Source organism: Podarcis gaigeae, assembly GCF_964106915.1.
Source record: "Podarcis gaigeae genome assembly, chromosome: 6".
NCBI lineage: Eukaryota > Metazoa > Chordata > Lepidosauria > Squamata > Lacertidae > Podarcis > Podarcis gaigeae.
In genome coordinates this window covers 30,942,998-30,959,538 of record NC_139682.1, presented here as the reverse complement: position 1 = coordinate 30,959,538, position 16,541 = coordinate 30,942,998, and the positions used below count along the sequence as shown (strand labels likewise).

The 16,541-nt window shown below is 44.6% G+C and overlaps 3 protein-coding genes across 8 annotated transcripts in view; 1 reads left to right on the top strand and 2 right to left on the bottom strand.

The window, feature by feature from the left end:
• The window catches only part of NDRG3 (NDRG family member 3), a 59,305-nt gene extending 52,775 nt beyond the window's left edge, over positions 1-6,530 (bottom strand). The window contains exon 1 of one of the 3 annotated variants that reach the window (XM_083746635.1): positions 6,227-6,530. The gene's annotated coding sequence lies outside the window, so the exon portion shown is untranslated. Of the gene's footprint in view, positions 1-6,216 lie in introns of all 3 variants that reach the window. The other 2 variants (XM_083746628.1, XM_083746631.1) reach the window with 2 other exon arrangements.
• SLA2 (Src like adaptor 2) overlaps positions 1-16,541 on the bottom strand; it is a 247,460-nt gene that overhangs the window by 64,362 nt on the left and 166,557 nt on the right. The gene's annotated exons all lie outside the window — the stretch shown is intronic.
• Positions 5,747-16,541, top strand: part of RALGAPB (Ral GTPase activating protein non-catalytic subunit beta) — a 57,914-nt gene continuing 47,119 nt past the window's right edge. Inside the window, exon 1 of one of the 4 annotated variants that reach the window (XM_083746453.1) lies at positions 5,747-6,131. The gene's annotated coding sequence lies outside the window, so the exon portion shown is untranslated. The remainder of the gene's footprint in view (positions 6,132-16,541) is intronic. The other 3 variants (XM_083746452.1, XM_083746451.1, XM_083746450.1) reach the window with 3 other exon arrangements.

Genomic DNA, 16,541 nt, shown 5'->3' with positions numbered 1-16,541 from the left:
AGCTGTGCAGTATGCATGGCACAATCCTATGCATATCTACTCAGACGTCCCCCATTGGATTCAATGAACTCACTCTCAGGAAAGTGTGCATCATATCCTACCCTCATGCTGCAGTCTGATAGCACTTAACTGGGAATAGGTCTTTTGTGGGACATACAAAGCAAACCAATCAGAAAAGAAAGAATGACATCTGTTGACATCAAAGAGACATGAAATGTAGAAGTTCCTTGATACGATATGCCCCTCAAGCTTGTTTGTGCAATGTCTGCATCCATAAGAAAATGTAGGCTGCTATCCTTAATTGACCCAGCCTTGCAAAATTTCAAGCTAAACACAAATGTTGATCAAATTCCAGAGGAGCAGCCATATGGGCCAGAACTGGAGGCAGGCAGCATACACACATGTGTATCCTGAAGATGGTCCCATGCAGCAATAAGCCTTCTTTGAGCCTAATTGTGGCTCATTTTATTTTATGATTCTCTTAAGCTGAAGATCTCAAGGTGGTTCACAGCAAAAGATAAAAACAAAAATACAAAATGCATAGTAAGAACAAAACAAAGACACATTTACAAAGAATGTTAAACAGCCAAAGGCCTGGTTGAACAGAAATATTTTTGCCTGGTGCTTAAAGATGTATAATGAAGGTGCCAAGCAAGCCTTCCAGGGGAGAGCATTCCACAAATGGGGAGCTACTGAAGAAAATATCCATTCTCATGTTGCCACCATCCAAACCTCTCGTGGAGGAGGCACCCGAAAAAGGGCCTCAGATGATGCTCACAAAGCCTGGGTCAGTTCATATGGGGAGAGGCAATCCTTGAGGTACTGCTGCAGTCCTTAGCCACTTAAAGGTTTTATGGGTCAAAATCAGCACTTTGAATTGGTCCCAGGAACTCAATGGGAACTGGTGCAGTTGGGCTACTGATATGCTCAAACTGTCTTGCCCCAATGAGCAACTGTATTCTGCACCAACTGAAGTTCCCAAACCACCTTCAGAGGCAGCCCCACTTATAACACGTTGCAGTAATCTAACCTAGAGGTTACCAGAGCATAGGTGATGGACGTTTGGCTATCCCTGTCCAGATAAGGGAGCAGGTGGGCCACCAACGGAAGCTGATGGAAGGCACTCCACACCACTGAGGCTACCTGAGCCTCAAGCCACCTTCAAAGGGAGTGTAAAACCCCATCAAGAGCAGGCAACCTCCCAGCCATCTGGTATAGGGAACCACCCACTAGCAATGCCTCTGTCTTATATGGATTGAGCTTCAGTTTATTGGTTTTCATCCAGTCCATGACTGAGGCAAGACAACAGTCCAGTACATCTATTGCCATACCTGCAAATGTAAAGGAATAAGTAGAGCTGTGTGTCTTCAGCATATTGCTGACCACCTACTCCAAAACTCCAGATAACCCCACTTAACAGTTTAATGTAGCACAAGGGATAAAACTGAATCCTGAGGAACCCCACATTGAAGGCTCTACAGGGCCACAGAGCACTCCCCAAGCATCATTCTCTGGAAAGCGATGCTACCAACCTCTATCGTGGAACCTCTATTGCTCCAGAAAGATACCATGGGTAATAGTACTGAAAGCTGCTGAGAAGTCAAGGAGAATTAACAAGGGCACATTTATTCTGTTTCTCTACTGACTGATGTCATCATACATGGCAGTTTCTGTGCCAAAACTGGGCCTAAATGCCAACTGAAATGGATCTAGAAGATCAGTTTTCTCCAAGATGGTCTGGATCTTTTCTGCAACCACCTGCTCAAGAACCTTGCCGAAGAAGGGGAGATTAGCAACTGGCCAGTAGTTACTTGGATTTTCCAAGTGCAGGGAGTGTTTATTAAGGAATGGTTTTACTACTGCCTCCTTCAAGCAGGCAGCTTGGAGGGAGGCATTAATAACCACCCTGGCCCAGCCAGCTGTCCCCTCCCTGATAGTTTCTTTCAACCAAGAGGGGCAAGGGTTCAGAGTGCAAGTGTTTGCCCTGACCGATCCAAGCACCTTGTCCACATCCTTGAACCTTACCAACTGAAACCCATCCAACACAACAAGACTAGACCGTGCTCTGGATTCCCCTTGAAATTCATGTGCTGTAACAGTGGAGTCAAGATCCCTGTGGATGCAAGCAATTTTATCCTAAAAATGCTTTGCAAACAAGTCAGTGAGTTTCCAGTACTCTTTCCTTTCATGGAGACTGATCCTTTAAAAGTCTGAAATCTCTTACCCTTTGGATAAGTGTTTATATGTGTGAGGAGGAAGAGTTTGAAACACAATGTTTTTCATAACAAAAAAAATTCTCTGTTTCAGTGTATCTGAAGAAGTGTGCATGCACACGAAAGCTCATACCAAGAACTAACTTAGTTGGTCTTTAAGGTGCTACTGGAAGGAATTTTTTTTGTTTTGACTATGGCAGACCAACACGGCTACCTATCTGTAAATGTTTTTCATGTTTTGTGAGATCAACATAGCAGAAATAGCAGCTTACATTTATGTTACAAGTTCAGCATTTTTACCATTGCATTTTGCTTCCTGCCGATCATTTCCAAGTAAAATACCATGAAAAAGAAAGGAAACACACCTGCACACCCCTACACACATAAAAAGGCTAGCAGGAATCCAAATTCTGGTTCCTAACGCCATCTAGTGTCTGGCTTCTGTACTAAAATATAGGAGTAAATAGTCTACCAAGAGCTAATTCAATGCTTTTTTAATTAGGACTGTGTGGAACCTCAGTCTGAAGGTATCTCCAAGGGGTTCCACAACTTTTAAAATCTCTTCACCTTTAGGAGCCAGTGTGGTGTAGTGGTTAAGAGCGGTAGACTCGTAATCTGGGGAACCGGGTTCGTGTCTCCGCTCCTCCACATGCAGCTGCTGGGTGACCTTGGGCCAGTCACACTTCTCTGAAGTCTCTCAGCCCCACTCACCTCACAGAGTGTTTGTTGTGGGGGAGGAAGGGAAAGGAGAATGTTAGCCACTTTGAGACTCCTTCAGGTAGTGATAAAGCGGGATATCAAATCCAAACTCCTCCTCCTCCTCCTCCTCTTCTTCTTCTTCTTCTTCTTCTTCTTCTTCTTCTTCTTCTTCTTTCCTTCCTGCACCAGCCTGTCACTCACACTCTTAAGAGTGGGAATGTCTGTTTGTAACATGTGGCCTAGTCTTAGTAAAAGCTAAAGGGACCCCTGACCATTAGGTCCAGTCGTGACCGACTCTGGGGTTGCGGCGCTCATCTCGCTTTATTGGCCGAGGGAGTTGGCGTTTGTCCGCAGACAGCTTCCGGGTCATGTGGCCAGCATGACTAAGTCGCTTCTGGCGAACCAGAGCAGCACACGGAAACGCCCTTTATCTTCCCACCAGAGTGGTACCTATTTATCTACTTACACTTTGATGTGCTTTCAAACTGCTAGGTTGGCAGGAGCTGGGACCAAACAACGGGAGCTCACTCCGTCGTGGGGATTTGAACCATGACCTTCTGATCGGCAAGTCCTAGGCTCTGTGGCTTAACCCACAGCGCAACCCGCGTCCCCTCTAGTCTTAGTACTAACACCTTAAATCGGGTCTGGTAGTTCCCTGACAGTTAGTGCAGGGCTTTCAGAACAGGTGTGCTACTGGAATGGTTTTATTGAAATGTATCGTTTTATATGTCTTTTTTGTAGTTAAGTGAAGAGTAAGTCAAATAGAGGGGACGCAGGTGGCGCTGTGGGTTAAAGCCTCAGCGCCTAGGACTTGCCGATCGACAGGTCGGCGGTTCGAATCCCTGCGGCGGGGTGCGCTCCCGCTGCTCGGTCCCAGCGCCTGCCAACCTAGCAGTTCGAAAGCACCTCCGGGTGCAAGTAGATAAATAGGGACCGCTTACCAGCGGGAAGGTAAACGGCGTTTCCGTGTGCGGCTCTGGCTCGCCAGAGCAGCGATGTCACGCTGGCCACGTGACCCGGAAGTGTCTCCGGACAGCGCTGGCCCCTGGCCTCTTAAGTGAGATGGGCGCACAACCCCAGAGTCTGTCAAGACTGGCCCGTACGGGCAGGGGTACCTTTACCTTTACCTTAAGTCAAATAGATAATAATGATTTCTTAAATCAAATTTCCATCACAGCTTCTAGTAGAAATTACTTTCACATCTTGATATTCTCAGTGAGGTATCTTTTAACTCCTGGGCCCAGTTCTGTAATGGAAGGGAGAGTGAAGGGAGAGTGCAGCTCCAGACTTTTTTGTGCTGACTGATGGGAGTTGTAGTACATCTGGAGGGTATTGGGTTGGTGAAGGCTGTTCTGAACTTTCTTTTTGGTTTTTTTAGCCATCCAGTTTGGGCTTGTTAAAGTTATAACTAAATTCCACAACAGAATTGCTCTTAGGCTGAGGACAGCATAATGCAGCAGTACTAACTATTCCTCCTCGTTGGCTATAGTCATATGCCTTCTCAGACATTGCTTTTTATAATTGTGCAAATGGTTTGTGCATCCATTATGCATGTGTTTAAAACATTAGCAAACTTTGATTTATTGTTGTATTAAAGGCAAGCTTTCTAACCTCCTTAAAGTGTGGTGTAACGGCAGTGTCAGCCCAATACATTTTGGTACCAGAGGCAAACCACAAAATGCTTTCTCCCCTCCCATTAGGGAAGAAGGGGTGGGTTACGATTTACAATGTGACCATGTCAGGGGGGGTGGAATCAAATCAAGCTTGCCTGACGGTTGATGTGGGAATCAAAGCCCATCATGGGCATAGCTGTCAACTTACAGATTTGAAAATAAGGGACCAGCAGCCTTGAAAATAAGGGACCAGCAGCCAAAATAAGGGACCTGTAGCTTCGAGAACACTGTCCAACCAACTTTGTAACCAGAGGTTCAACTGGCCGGCAGGGAGGGAGGGAGCGGAGCTGCTTGCTTTGAAATTTAAAGGACATCATTTAAGGGACATCCATCAATAAGGGACAGCAGCAGGACATGGCGCTGGAATAAGGGACTGTCCCTTCAAATAAGGGACACTTGACAGCTATGCATGGGTGGGAAAGAGGCCCAGTCTAAATCATGACAGGAGGATGCAGAGCACAAGAGACTTCAGAGGGCAGCCCCATGGGCATAGCTATCAAGTAAATAAATAAAAATACTTAACTAAAAATAGAAATTGTAGAGACTTTGACAGGTTTTCCTGAGCACTGGGAGTCAATATAAAGTAATCTAAAACAACTTCTGTTGAGACATTTCATTCCAAATCTAGAGCTGGACAGAGGTTAATGACAGGTAGATGTCTGGCCCCAGCCTAACAAAAATCCTGGCTTCCTGCCTTCCTAACATAAAACCTGTGTGGGGGACTATGTCTGGTCCTTCAAGGGGCAAACCTTTGCACTTGTGCTCCATCACCACCTGCTTAGGACCCTTCTTGCTCCCTGCAAGATCTCTAATTAAAGGCCTACTGTTCTAGGGGGTGCATGGGTGGCGGTGGGGTCTTTGTCCTTAAGCTTGGATAGTATGGCTTTTGAGGTTTTTTTTTACAAAAACCCTTGAGATTTTGCTGACTTAAATTTTTGCAAGGTGCTTGTTATTGCTTGAATTCTGCACATTTGAAAACTTTCTGTGGGCTGTATTGGGGGCCTTATGCCTATACCACTAATAACACAGCGTGGCTTACCTCCGCGTAGACATGTACGCACAGGATTGCATTGTTAGGAATTTTAACAACAAGAACGCAACAGCAGGACAAATTAAAACGAAACCGGCCCCTTTAAAAGTGTCAACGAAAGGGATGAGCATAGAACGGCATTGCGCATGCGCACACCGCCCAAGCCTGCCTGAAAATTCTTCCCTTCACCTTATTCTCCCACCGCTTTTCAAGGGAAATATCACGCACGCACGCGTACTTCCGGTGGAGAACGACCGTAGGAGGAATATGAGGACTTATTTCGCGCGGCACGGAAGGTTCTCAAGGCGCGTGCGCACCGCGTAGGGTGGAAACAGGGGCTCTAGGGTGTGAATTTTCTGGCGCGACCGGAAGTGTCCGGAGAGACCTGAGCGCAGCGTCCGATTTCTCTCCCGCACCCCCCGCCCCTCACCCACTGCGGGCACTATGGAACCGGGAGCTTGAAGGAGGAGCTGCTTGCCTTTGCCCCAGACATGCTAGCCGGCCCCCTTGGTGCAGGTAAGCGCGGCCAGGCGACCCCCCCCCTCCGCAAAAGAACCACGGCCCACGACGCGCTCTCCCTTCGCTGGGCCCGCTCCCTCACCCGCTCTGACCTCTGCGCTCCGGGCTGCCTTGCTCCTTTATTATTCCCGGGTTGGAGGCCTCGACGCCCGATGCTGCCGCCTCCTTTCCCGGGAGGGTGTAGCCGGAGCGGGGGGCTCTTCTCCGGGCTGCCTCCCACAACGGTGTGCACGGTTGTCCCTGGCCGGGAAGCAGCTCCTCTTTCCCGGCAGACCGCTCCTGGTAGAAAGTGCTCCCTGCGGGAGAGGAGTTGCTCTTGTTTCCGGTGGATCCTGGAGCCCCCCGTGGGGCGCTTAAGCAAAGCTAGGCCCTGCCGAGGCGAAGCAGTATCCCTTTCCCCACTCCCACCCTCTCGAGGAAGAGCCCCTACAGCAGCTGCCTGAGTGAGTTAACGATTGCACTCCAGTTTGTAGTTGTTGTTGCTGCTGGGCAAGGTTGGCCAGCTGGCAAATTCTGGGTTCACTTCTTCTCCCAACTCGGAAATAGGTAGCAGGATTTAAACTTAAACAGCCAGAGACACATGTTTATTAGGCAAAGATGCTGACACTGTTGGTCAAGCTCAGGTGGATGGAAACTATACTGATGGCATGTTATCAAGAGGGACTTGAGGTATAAATGGAGCCATGTGTTGTCATGAATTTGTTTGCGCCTGTTGCTGCTTTTACCTTTCTGCACTCCACAGCTTTCTGCAAAAAAGAGGGGTAATTATAGTGCTTTGCAACAGAGGAGTTGTAAAAATCGGCAACACTGATGTGCGAGAAGCACTTTGAAAAAAGCGCTATGTATAAATGCTACGTATTAATACTGTTTGTGGAAAGAGTTTATTCCCTTAAAGCAGGGGAGCAGAACCTGTGGGTCTCCTGTTATGTTTGGCTCCTCATGCCCATCAGGTCCAGCCAGCATAGCCACAGTCACAGATTATAGGAGTTTTTGCTGAAAACATTTGGAGGGCGAGATGCTGGGGACGGCTGTCTCATTCCATTTGGGGCAGCTGTAGTCTGTAATCCAGTCTGTGTATTTACTGCCTTTCATCCTAGTTGTTTGAAAACCTAACTTGAAATCCTGGCTTCTTTGAAGCTAGAAGTTATACTCTTACTGACAGGATTTTGCTGTTTTGTCTCATGCCTGAAGGCACACAGCCAGTTACTCTACTCGCCGATTTCCCCAATTTAGTTGTTTTTTAAAGTTATTGCTATGAAGATCCTGTTTTTACAAAAAAAAAACAGGTTTGCAAAAGGACTGCTTTTCAAAACCTGGTAATGTAATACCTCGGACATATTCATAAAAAAGAATTCAGTGTTGCACTCTTCTGATTGTTCTATCTGTGCAAGTATTGTATTCCCCCCCATGCAGTTCTGGGGGCTTTCCTGACCCTCCCCAAGCCAATTTCATAGGCAGGAGGAGAAAGCCTCATTGTGCAAGTAGAAGTCCTTATGAAAGTAGAAGTAGAATCCTGCCCACAATACCTATGAATTTGTATGCGGTTATATATTGGTTTATGTTTTGTTTTGAAGTTCTAAAAAATAAAAGTAAAAATGCAGCAATTAACCTAAGAACCTGGCAAATTATAGGCTCAGATCATGTGCACATATGCCATTTTCAGCCCTCAACAACCCAATCGGAAAAAGTACTCGGAATAGTAACACTTCTTGAAAGACCATACATAAAGTAACTTAAGATAATTATTGTGGATTAGCTGAATAGCATTTCTTCCCACTCTATATCCCTTCAGTGGTCTACATGCCATTCTGAATATATGTGTGAGCTGTGCCCAAAGCAGCTTACAACAAACATTCAAAATATCAAAATACAAAGCAATGGGGTGGGGTTGTTGCTCTTGCAAAAACATGCAGTTGTGGTATTTCTGCTGTGGCAAAGCAGTGGGGTTGTACATCTATGAACAAAAAACTCCACATGAAGCAGATCGAAAATAAGTATACCAGAGAGTATGTGTCATTGTTCTTGTTATGTGAAAATGCAGAAGAGCAAAAAGGAGATCTTTGTTTGGGAGCACAATATACCATAGTAAAATTTTGTAAGAGAATGGGGAAGGTGTCTACCTTTATGGTGTGGTGCTGAAGGGGCATTTTTGCATACTCCCTCCCCTCCCATAACAATACAATGCACTAAGTAAGGAATCCTCTGGAGCACTATTCTTCTGTAAGCATAATGGTAGCAGACATAATGAACAAGGACAATAGAACAGTTATGCAAATATATAAGAAAAACTCAGCATTTGAGAAAAATAATGCAACATGTGGATGCATTTCTTGTATTATAAACTTAAGACCCCAGATAAGCTGGAAGCTGGGAATGCTTTTTGTCAATTATGTTTAGCGCGTAGGCTGTGCACATTTGGAGGTCAGTTATCTTGCTTTATTTATCTGCTTTTTGTAACATGTAAGGTTTACTACTGTAATGCAATTATGTGAATCTGCCTGTTAGACTATTGTGCAGAATGCCACTACTAATTTCCTGACAGGAAAGTGGGAGCATATTCAACAGATGTGGCAAATACATTGGCTTGTTGTTTGCATCTGTGTCCAGCTTAAGCTTCTGTCACTTGCCCTTTAAAGCCTTTCATTTTTTGAGACCTAAATACTTGAGAGACTCCCCCTCTTGTTTTGAACCTCCATACTGTCTGCATTCTGTAGATCCCATGCTCCTATGATCCTCTTCCCTTTGTGGGTAGACTAGAAGTAGTGTCCATACTGTAATAGCCCTAAGTATTACCCATTTCCAAGAGGTACATTGTTAATCTCATTGCCTTCTTGAAGGTGTACGAAACCATTTATCTCGGTAGGCATTCACAAAAAAAGGTTGTATTTCTGCTCTTACTACATTTTTGTTTTTATATTATACATATGTAAATGTTTGGGTTGTGTGAAGTCTGTTGATTTCAAGCAGACAGACTGCTTGGTAAATATGTTTAGGATTGAAGTGAGTGGCTCTGTTTGGTCTTATATATGGAGATTTAAAAGCTTAGAAATACTATCCTGGCTCCAATATAATTGGAACAATAATAAACAAATAGTAGTAGTTAAAATGTTCCTTAGGTGAGTTCTATAGGAAAGGCTTACATTCAAAGCCCAAAGGAACCAGCTCCGAAAAGAAAATACTTGGCTTGCCCTCAAGGCTCTACAAATTTTGTTTGGAAAAAGCCAGCAGATTTAATTAAATCTTTAATACTTTAAAAAAAAAACCCCCACACACAACCAAAACTATTCTGTAGGACTTGGAGAAGCTTTGGGCATGGTCAAGTAAGTTACATATGTTGTTGCCTCCCTTCACATCAACTGCCCTGGGAACTCTCAGGTTGAAAGGAGGAATACAAATCAAATAATAATGGAGTAGCCTCTCCTACAGCTCTGTGTGCAAGATATGTCATCAACTTCTCCATAATGTACTGGTCCTCTTCACCAGCTCCCTGCTCTAAAGCTCCTCCTAGAACTGGGGAGTTAAGAATTTTAGGTGTTAGTACAGGGTCTGCTGGTATTTGGGGTTTTTTAAACTCCATCCTCTTCTTTCTTCTTTCCTATCTTTTGGGTCTCAACCGTTCTGCTTCTCAAGCTCTTTTGGCTCTCTGATCGCCCTTCAGTACATAGCGCTAATTGTCCTTGGGCCTTCTGTGAAGTTCCCCCAAAGTGTGCAATGGGGAACCTGTGGAGTGTGGACCTTCATATGTTGTTTGAATACAACTACTGCCATCCCTGAACATTGGCCGTGCTGCTGGGACTGATGGGGTTGGAGTCAAACAATATCTATAGGACCATAGGTTTCCTATTCCATCCATGTTACGTGTTTGAAGAGGTTGCCAAGGAAGCAAGATGACACACAATATTTCAGTACATTATTAAATTCTCCATTAGGCTATAATTACTGATGTTTGGATTTTGGATGTTAGGGAACAAATTAACAGTGGCTGTGTTTGGACGATAATACCATGGCTCAATATGCACAGACCTTCTTGCCCTGTACTTAGCCCCATGGCTCCCATTCTTGGTGTACCATAGTGAGCCAGGAAGTGCTCAATTGATCATAGTTGCCTGTTTCATATGAAATGGGAAACGTTGCCTAGTTTGGAATGAGGTGGTATTCTAGACTAACTTCAAAATACAGTTTTAGGTTCCTGGCTTATTTGAAATCTGCTAATGACCATTTCCATTGCCAAAACAGGCAACTATGTTCAGTTAACTTAATGTGGTACAGCAAGAGTGGGTGCCATGGGGACCAAACTACAGCACACTGAGAGACTGGACTACATGCATGTGCTTGGTCACTTCTCAGCTTAGCTAATAAAGATGAATTATGTTTCTATTTCTGCCTATTTCTAAAGTTGAATTAATGTGTAGTGTACAAACCTTAAAGTGAAGAAAAATCTGTTGGCATCCAATAGATCTTGTCTGCTTACACAAGTAGTACACCAATTGGGCATGGAGGGAAATAATTCCCTCCCTGCTTGCTGCAATGCCCCCTAAATTGGGTTTAAAGAGTCCCCCAACCCTTCAGAACAGATTTAGGGATGTGTGGTACTGCAGGGGGGTGGGGAGTATTGATACTTGCCTGCCTCCCTATTCTGCTGGTGTTTTCTTTCTGTCAGCCAACAGTTACAGTAAAACCTGTATAATAATTAGCCTAACAGTAAGAAGGGTATAAAAATAGAATGACACCAGGGGGGAAATGCAACAGAGAAGAGATGAGCTTATATTAAAGGAGGACAAGAGGATGCTTGCTGAGAGGAGAGAATTCCATGCATCAAGGGCCGGAGGAGTGAAAGAGATGGCATCTGCACAGGAAATGGCACAAGGAAATGAAGGTTTAATAATATTATCATTTCATGAATGAAGGGAGAAAGGAAAAAGTAACTAAGACAGATAAGGGGTAAGAGCAGGAAAATACTTGTAAATTGAAACTTAATTGGGTCAGTAAAGGAAGACCGTGAAGAGAAGCACATGGGCTTGCGTTGCATGTCATGCTAAGCCAAATAATGGTAAAGCATAAACCTAGTGGTTCCCACAGAGCAGATTCTGGCCACTTTGCTCCTTTCCAGTCATTTCACTGCTGTGCAGTGCTGTGCTAAGCCATAGTGTGGCTTATCGTGTCATCTGAAGGTTAAGCTCCCTTCAGACTAACCATGAACTATAACCAAGGTTTGTCCTATGGCTTAGCCAATTTATAATTAGCATATTTAAAGGACTACATGTTCTAATGATCCCACCTACTTATTGAGGTTCCTGGGGAGGTCCTTTCTGTGTTCTACTATTGTGGCTGGGAAGTGCAGTTGGGAATGTGGAACATTCCCAATGTGGAGAGCCAGTGTGGTGTAGTGGTTAAGAGCGGTAGTCTCGTAATCCTGGGTAACCGGGTTCGCGTCTCCGCTCCTCCACATCCAGCTGCTGGGTGACCTTGGGCCAGTCACACTTCCTTGAAGTCTCTCAGCGCCACTCACCTCACAGAGTGTTTGTTGTGGGGGAGGAAGGGAAAGGAGAATGTTAGCCGCTTTGAGACTCCTTAAAGGGAGTGAAAGGCGGGATATCAAATCCAAACTCTTCTTCTTCTTCTACAATGCCTTCTCAGTTGTAGCAACCAGACTCTGGAACTTCCTCCTTCCCCTATTAATTTTTCACCACTGTTTTCTGTCCTTTAACATGTCCTTTAGTTGCCCCTCCTGTATTTGGTAGTTTTGATGCGGCTGACTTTTTCTGTGGCTGATTTTGCTTCATTTTGTTCTGCTCAAAATTTTATCTCGTCTGTCTTTTCTTAATAAAGCATTATGGTTTTTGAAAATTCTGCTAACTTTGTTTTATTGTATGCTATTTTGAGGATACCTTAAACAGAAAAGCAGTTTTAAAACTTCAGTTTACACAGAGCAGAAACCAGATTGGGAAGTGTCAAAAGGGGAATTGGAGAAACAAAGCTGAGGCATTGGTTGTTGAAGTGTAGGAATGAAAGAGAGAACAGAAAAAGAATAACAGTTCTAGGGAGGAGGAGGATTCAGAAGGCTTTTTAAAGTATCAGGAGAAATAGCATAGCGTATATAAAAGCAAAGGGAACAACACCAGAAGAGAGAAAGAAATGGAGAAAAGGACAGGGAGGTGGGGACAGAACAAGAGATATACTGGATAAAGTAAAAAAGTAGTGGTGGGATTAACTAAAGAAGAATGTTGTCAGAAGCAGAATAGAGAGAATAGTAAAAGGAGGATGAAGATTCGGCAAGAGTGACAGAGAATTATATCAGAATATTGCAACCCAACGAAGTAGAGCATAGTTAAAGAGAGCACTTTTACTGATAAAAATAAGGCGAGATGAGTAATATTGCTTAGAATTAAAGCACGTGAGCAGAATGAACGCATGAATTCATAATGAGTGGAGTTACTGAGATTTGCAGAGATGTTCAGCAGCTTTGATGTAGGAATAAAAATAAGATAAAAAGGGAGACTGCTAAAGCAGAATATTAGTTGTATGACGGAAACCAGAGCAAAATAGTCTAATGTGTGACCATTCAGAACACAAAATACACAACTGCAGAATAAGGAGATTGCAAGAGAAAAGACTGATGAGATCCCACACATGTCCAAGTGTAGAAAACGAAGTTCTCAAATGGTTCAGAAACTTTGGGACATGTCCAACACTGCAGTTCTGCTAGTGCAGCAAACTTCTGCTTGTGCAGCAGAACTTTCCCCACTCCCCAACTCTCAAATCCACTTCAGACAGCTGGAGCACTCTCTGGAGCATATTTTTAGGATGCACAGGGGGAGGAAGAGGAAAACGTGTTGCATTAGTGCACAGTGTTGGATACAGCCCTAGAGGAAAAATTAAATGGAAGAAATTAAAGCAAACAAAATGATTTGAGAGAGGAAAACGAGCAGAATGAAGACTAACAATCAATTCATTTCTTCATATTGCAAGATCTAAGACTGGGTGATGAACCTTTTTTGGTCCAAGGGTCACATTTCCTCATTGTCACACCCTCCACTCAGGGCTGTTTAGACCAAACATGGCATGATCACACTGCATATCCTCTGCCTTCCTGCAGCTCAGCTGATCTGTGAAGATCAGCAGAGGAGCATGGAGTATTTTATTTCCCATTGTGGTGCTCAGCTGGGCGGAGAGGTTTAAACCACTCTGCCCTGCCCAGCACTGTGATGCTATGCTCCAGCTCCCAGCCCAGTTTACCATTGGTAATGATGCTGAACAAAGCTCCTTTCCTCTAGCCACCATTGGTCTGAGCAGATTGGAGTTCTTAGGAAATGTCTGAGCACGCTATACAGTTTATGGAGCACTTGGCTCAATGGTGGCTGGTGGAGTGGCATTTCATTCTGTGCCACTGGTAAACTGACTTGAGGTCTAGCAGACATTAAGGCAGGCTGTAGTCTTGTTTTGCCAACGCAAAATAAATTGGTGTATAGAAGAATGGGTGAAAGCAAAAGAACTTGTGTGAGGAAGTGCTGAACAAGATTCAGAATGTGAGTCAATATGGATATTGAAGTTGCTAAGAATAAGAGTGGGAGTGGAGAAGAATGAGGCAACTGTAGACTCAAGGATCACAGTAGCTGGCTTCAAAGAGAGAAGGTGATGACAGGCTTAGCTCTCCTGTCTACAACTGACTCCTCTCATCTGAGAAATGCATATGAAAACCAAAAGAAGTGGTTGCAAGTAGGACAGCAAGTACAAAGCAGAAGAAACTTTTTTTTAAACCCCCCCCCCCCCCAGTAAATGTCTTAATTTCCTCCCCCACCCTGGACCAAATGAATATTCTTGCTCTAAGTCTACTCCTGCTCCTTAGTGATCCTCTGGATGTGGGATTGCTCTCTCCTTGTCAGAAGACGGCATTTTATACTTCATTATCCTGAACTAGTTGGAATGTCTACCATCCTAATGTACAGTCCTTCTGACAGAGATGTGGCAAGCATGTGACTGTTTCCTATTCTTCCACACAGGAAATTTCTGGCTGTAAGCCATTTTCTTGTCCAGGAAATAAAAGTTGATTCCTTAGGAAGTGTGTGGGAGTAGAGGATATCCTTCTGAATGTATCAGCTTTGTTCTGAGTACAGTACTTTCTCTGTTTGTGACAAAGGTGAAAGAATATATTTGTGGGAGGAGGTTATACTGCTAAAGGGTTTTAGTTCAGCTCCCCACCCCCACCCCTTTGGATAAATGTTATTTATATACATCTCCCAATTTTATGGCAGTCCTGATTGAAAGGCCACTTTCTGTCAACTCTTTCCTTTTTGTGCTGAGTGGAAGATAGACATCTATTCAAGAGAAGAAGAAAATCTATTTCACTACTGCAGATTTTTCTTTTAGACTTGTAGGGGAAGTAGTACCTCTGATACGTTTCCTTCTCTAATATACATGGCCAAGCATAGTGAGCAGGCTTAGATACACTTGGGATTAGGGGCTGGCGCTTCCAGATCGGAAGATGCAAGTTCCAAGGATTCCTGAGTTCTGCCACTTCCATTTTTAGAAGTTAACCAGTTTTATGTCAACATAGTGACTGGCACTGAAGGGACACAACTTATTAGTACTTTTTGAGACAGGCTTTCTTAATGTAGCATGTGTACACGCTACTTAACTACCAGAATCACAGAGGTATCCTTTTGCGTAAGCACGTGAAACACAAGACGACTAGTTGAGCTGTTTGTGAAGTTCCAGGTATATAACCTACTGTAATACATTTGGTCACTGTGCTACATTTTCCATCGATAGGATGCATCATTCATGAGGTTCTGCTGATCATTGCACAAACCATGTCTAGCATAGTGTAGGCCATGGGTCCTCAAACTTTTTAAACAGAGGGCCGGTTCACTGTTCCTCAGACACTGTTGGGGGCCGGACTATAGTTTGAAAAAAATATGAACGAATTCCTATGCACACTGCACATATCTTATTTGTAGTGCACAAAAAACAGGAAAAACAATACAATATTTAAAAGCAAGAATGATTTTAATCAACATAAACTTATATGTATTTAAAAAATAATAATTTCCAACTGCGTCAGATCAACATGGCTACCTACTTGAATCATAAACTTGTAAGTATTTCAATGGGAAGTATGGGCCTGCTTTTGGCTAATGAGATGGTCAATATCTGGTTCCATATTTCTCACTGCTAGTTGTAGCAAGTGATGCAAGTGTTCATCAGTTAGTCCGGATCTGGTTGGAGATTTCACATGTTTCGTTTGAGAAAAAGTCTGTTCACAGACATAGGTGTTGCCAAAGATGGTTGCAATTTTGAGTGCATGGTTCCTGAGATTAAGAAATGTCTCAGAGGGGAGAGATGCATAGAAATTAGTGAGGCTGCTTGATTTGAACGTGTCTCATTGGGGGTTGCGGGGAATAAATGCGGAGGGCAAAAACCACAGACCTTGAGCTCCTGGGAGAAAAAATGTGGGATGGAAATCCTGCTTCTGAGGGGTGGGGTGGGATTCAGATGAACCCATTACCATTTTTTTTCCAAAGCCTGCCTCCGCCTGGGCTCCTCTTGGATGGCAGGCAGACGTTTACTCGTGAGCTACACAATGCTGAAGGGGATTCCTCACGAGCAAGCGCGCCTTGGATCGCATCCCAGCCCCCGAGCACTTTTCCCAGGACAAAAACTTGCTAGGATGATGGTGGCTGTCTTTTTCCTCGGACGCAATCCCCAGCGGCCCCAAGGGGGGCTTCCTCTTGAGTAAGCGCAGGAGCCCTGCGGTCCTTGCGAGCGACCTTCTTCCCCCTTTCCCTGCCCTCCGTGCGTAGCTCACCATCAGTGTGGAGGCCACTGCAGGCGCAGGAGACAGAGGGCGAGCCTGGCTGGAGGAGGAGGAGGCTGGGACCTCCGAGCTGGACTGCAAGGACAACAGAGGCCGGGGCTGGATCGGGCGGCATGCCACAGCGGAGAGTGTGGTGGAGCGCAGGGCGCAAGCGAGCAGCATGGTGGCTGGGATCGAGGGAGGTGGACATACATGGGGAGAGACAGGCCAGAAGGCAGGGCCAGGAGAGGGAAATCCTGACCCACCTCTTTCCCTCCCACCTGCTCTGCTTAAAGCCATCATGGTGCAAGCTCTCCAAAGCGCATTGAGTCTCCTCAACAGCTTCGCGGTGGGTTCTGCAATGGCCAGGCGGGCCAGATTTAGGAGCCTGGCGGGCTGTAGTTTGAAGACCCCTGGTGTAGGCTATGCTCCACATGCATTATAGCTTTTATATGCAGCCCTCTATTAGAAACAATGTGCCTTTATTCCAACATTGTCTGTATACAGCAAATTCACTGCCATATTATCCCATTTTAATAGCTTTCCTGAACTATTAACTAGTGTTTCTTCTAAGGCTTAAAGCCAAAACAAAGCAGCTCTTTATTTATTTATGG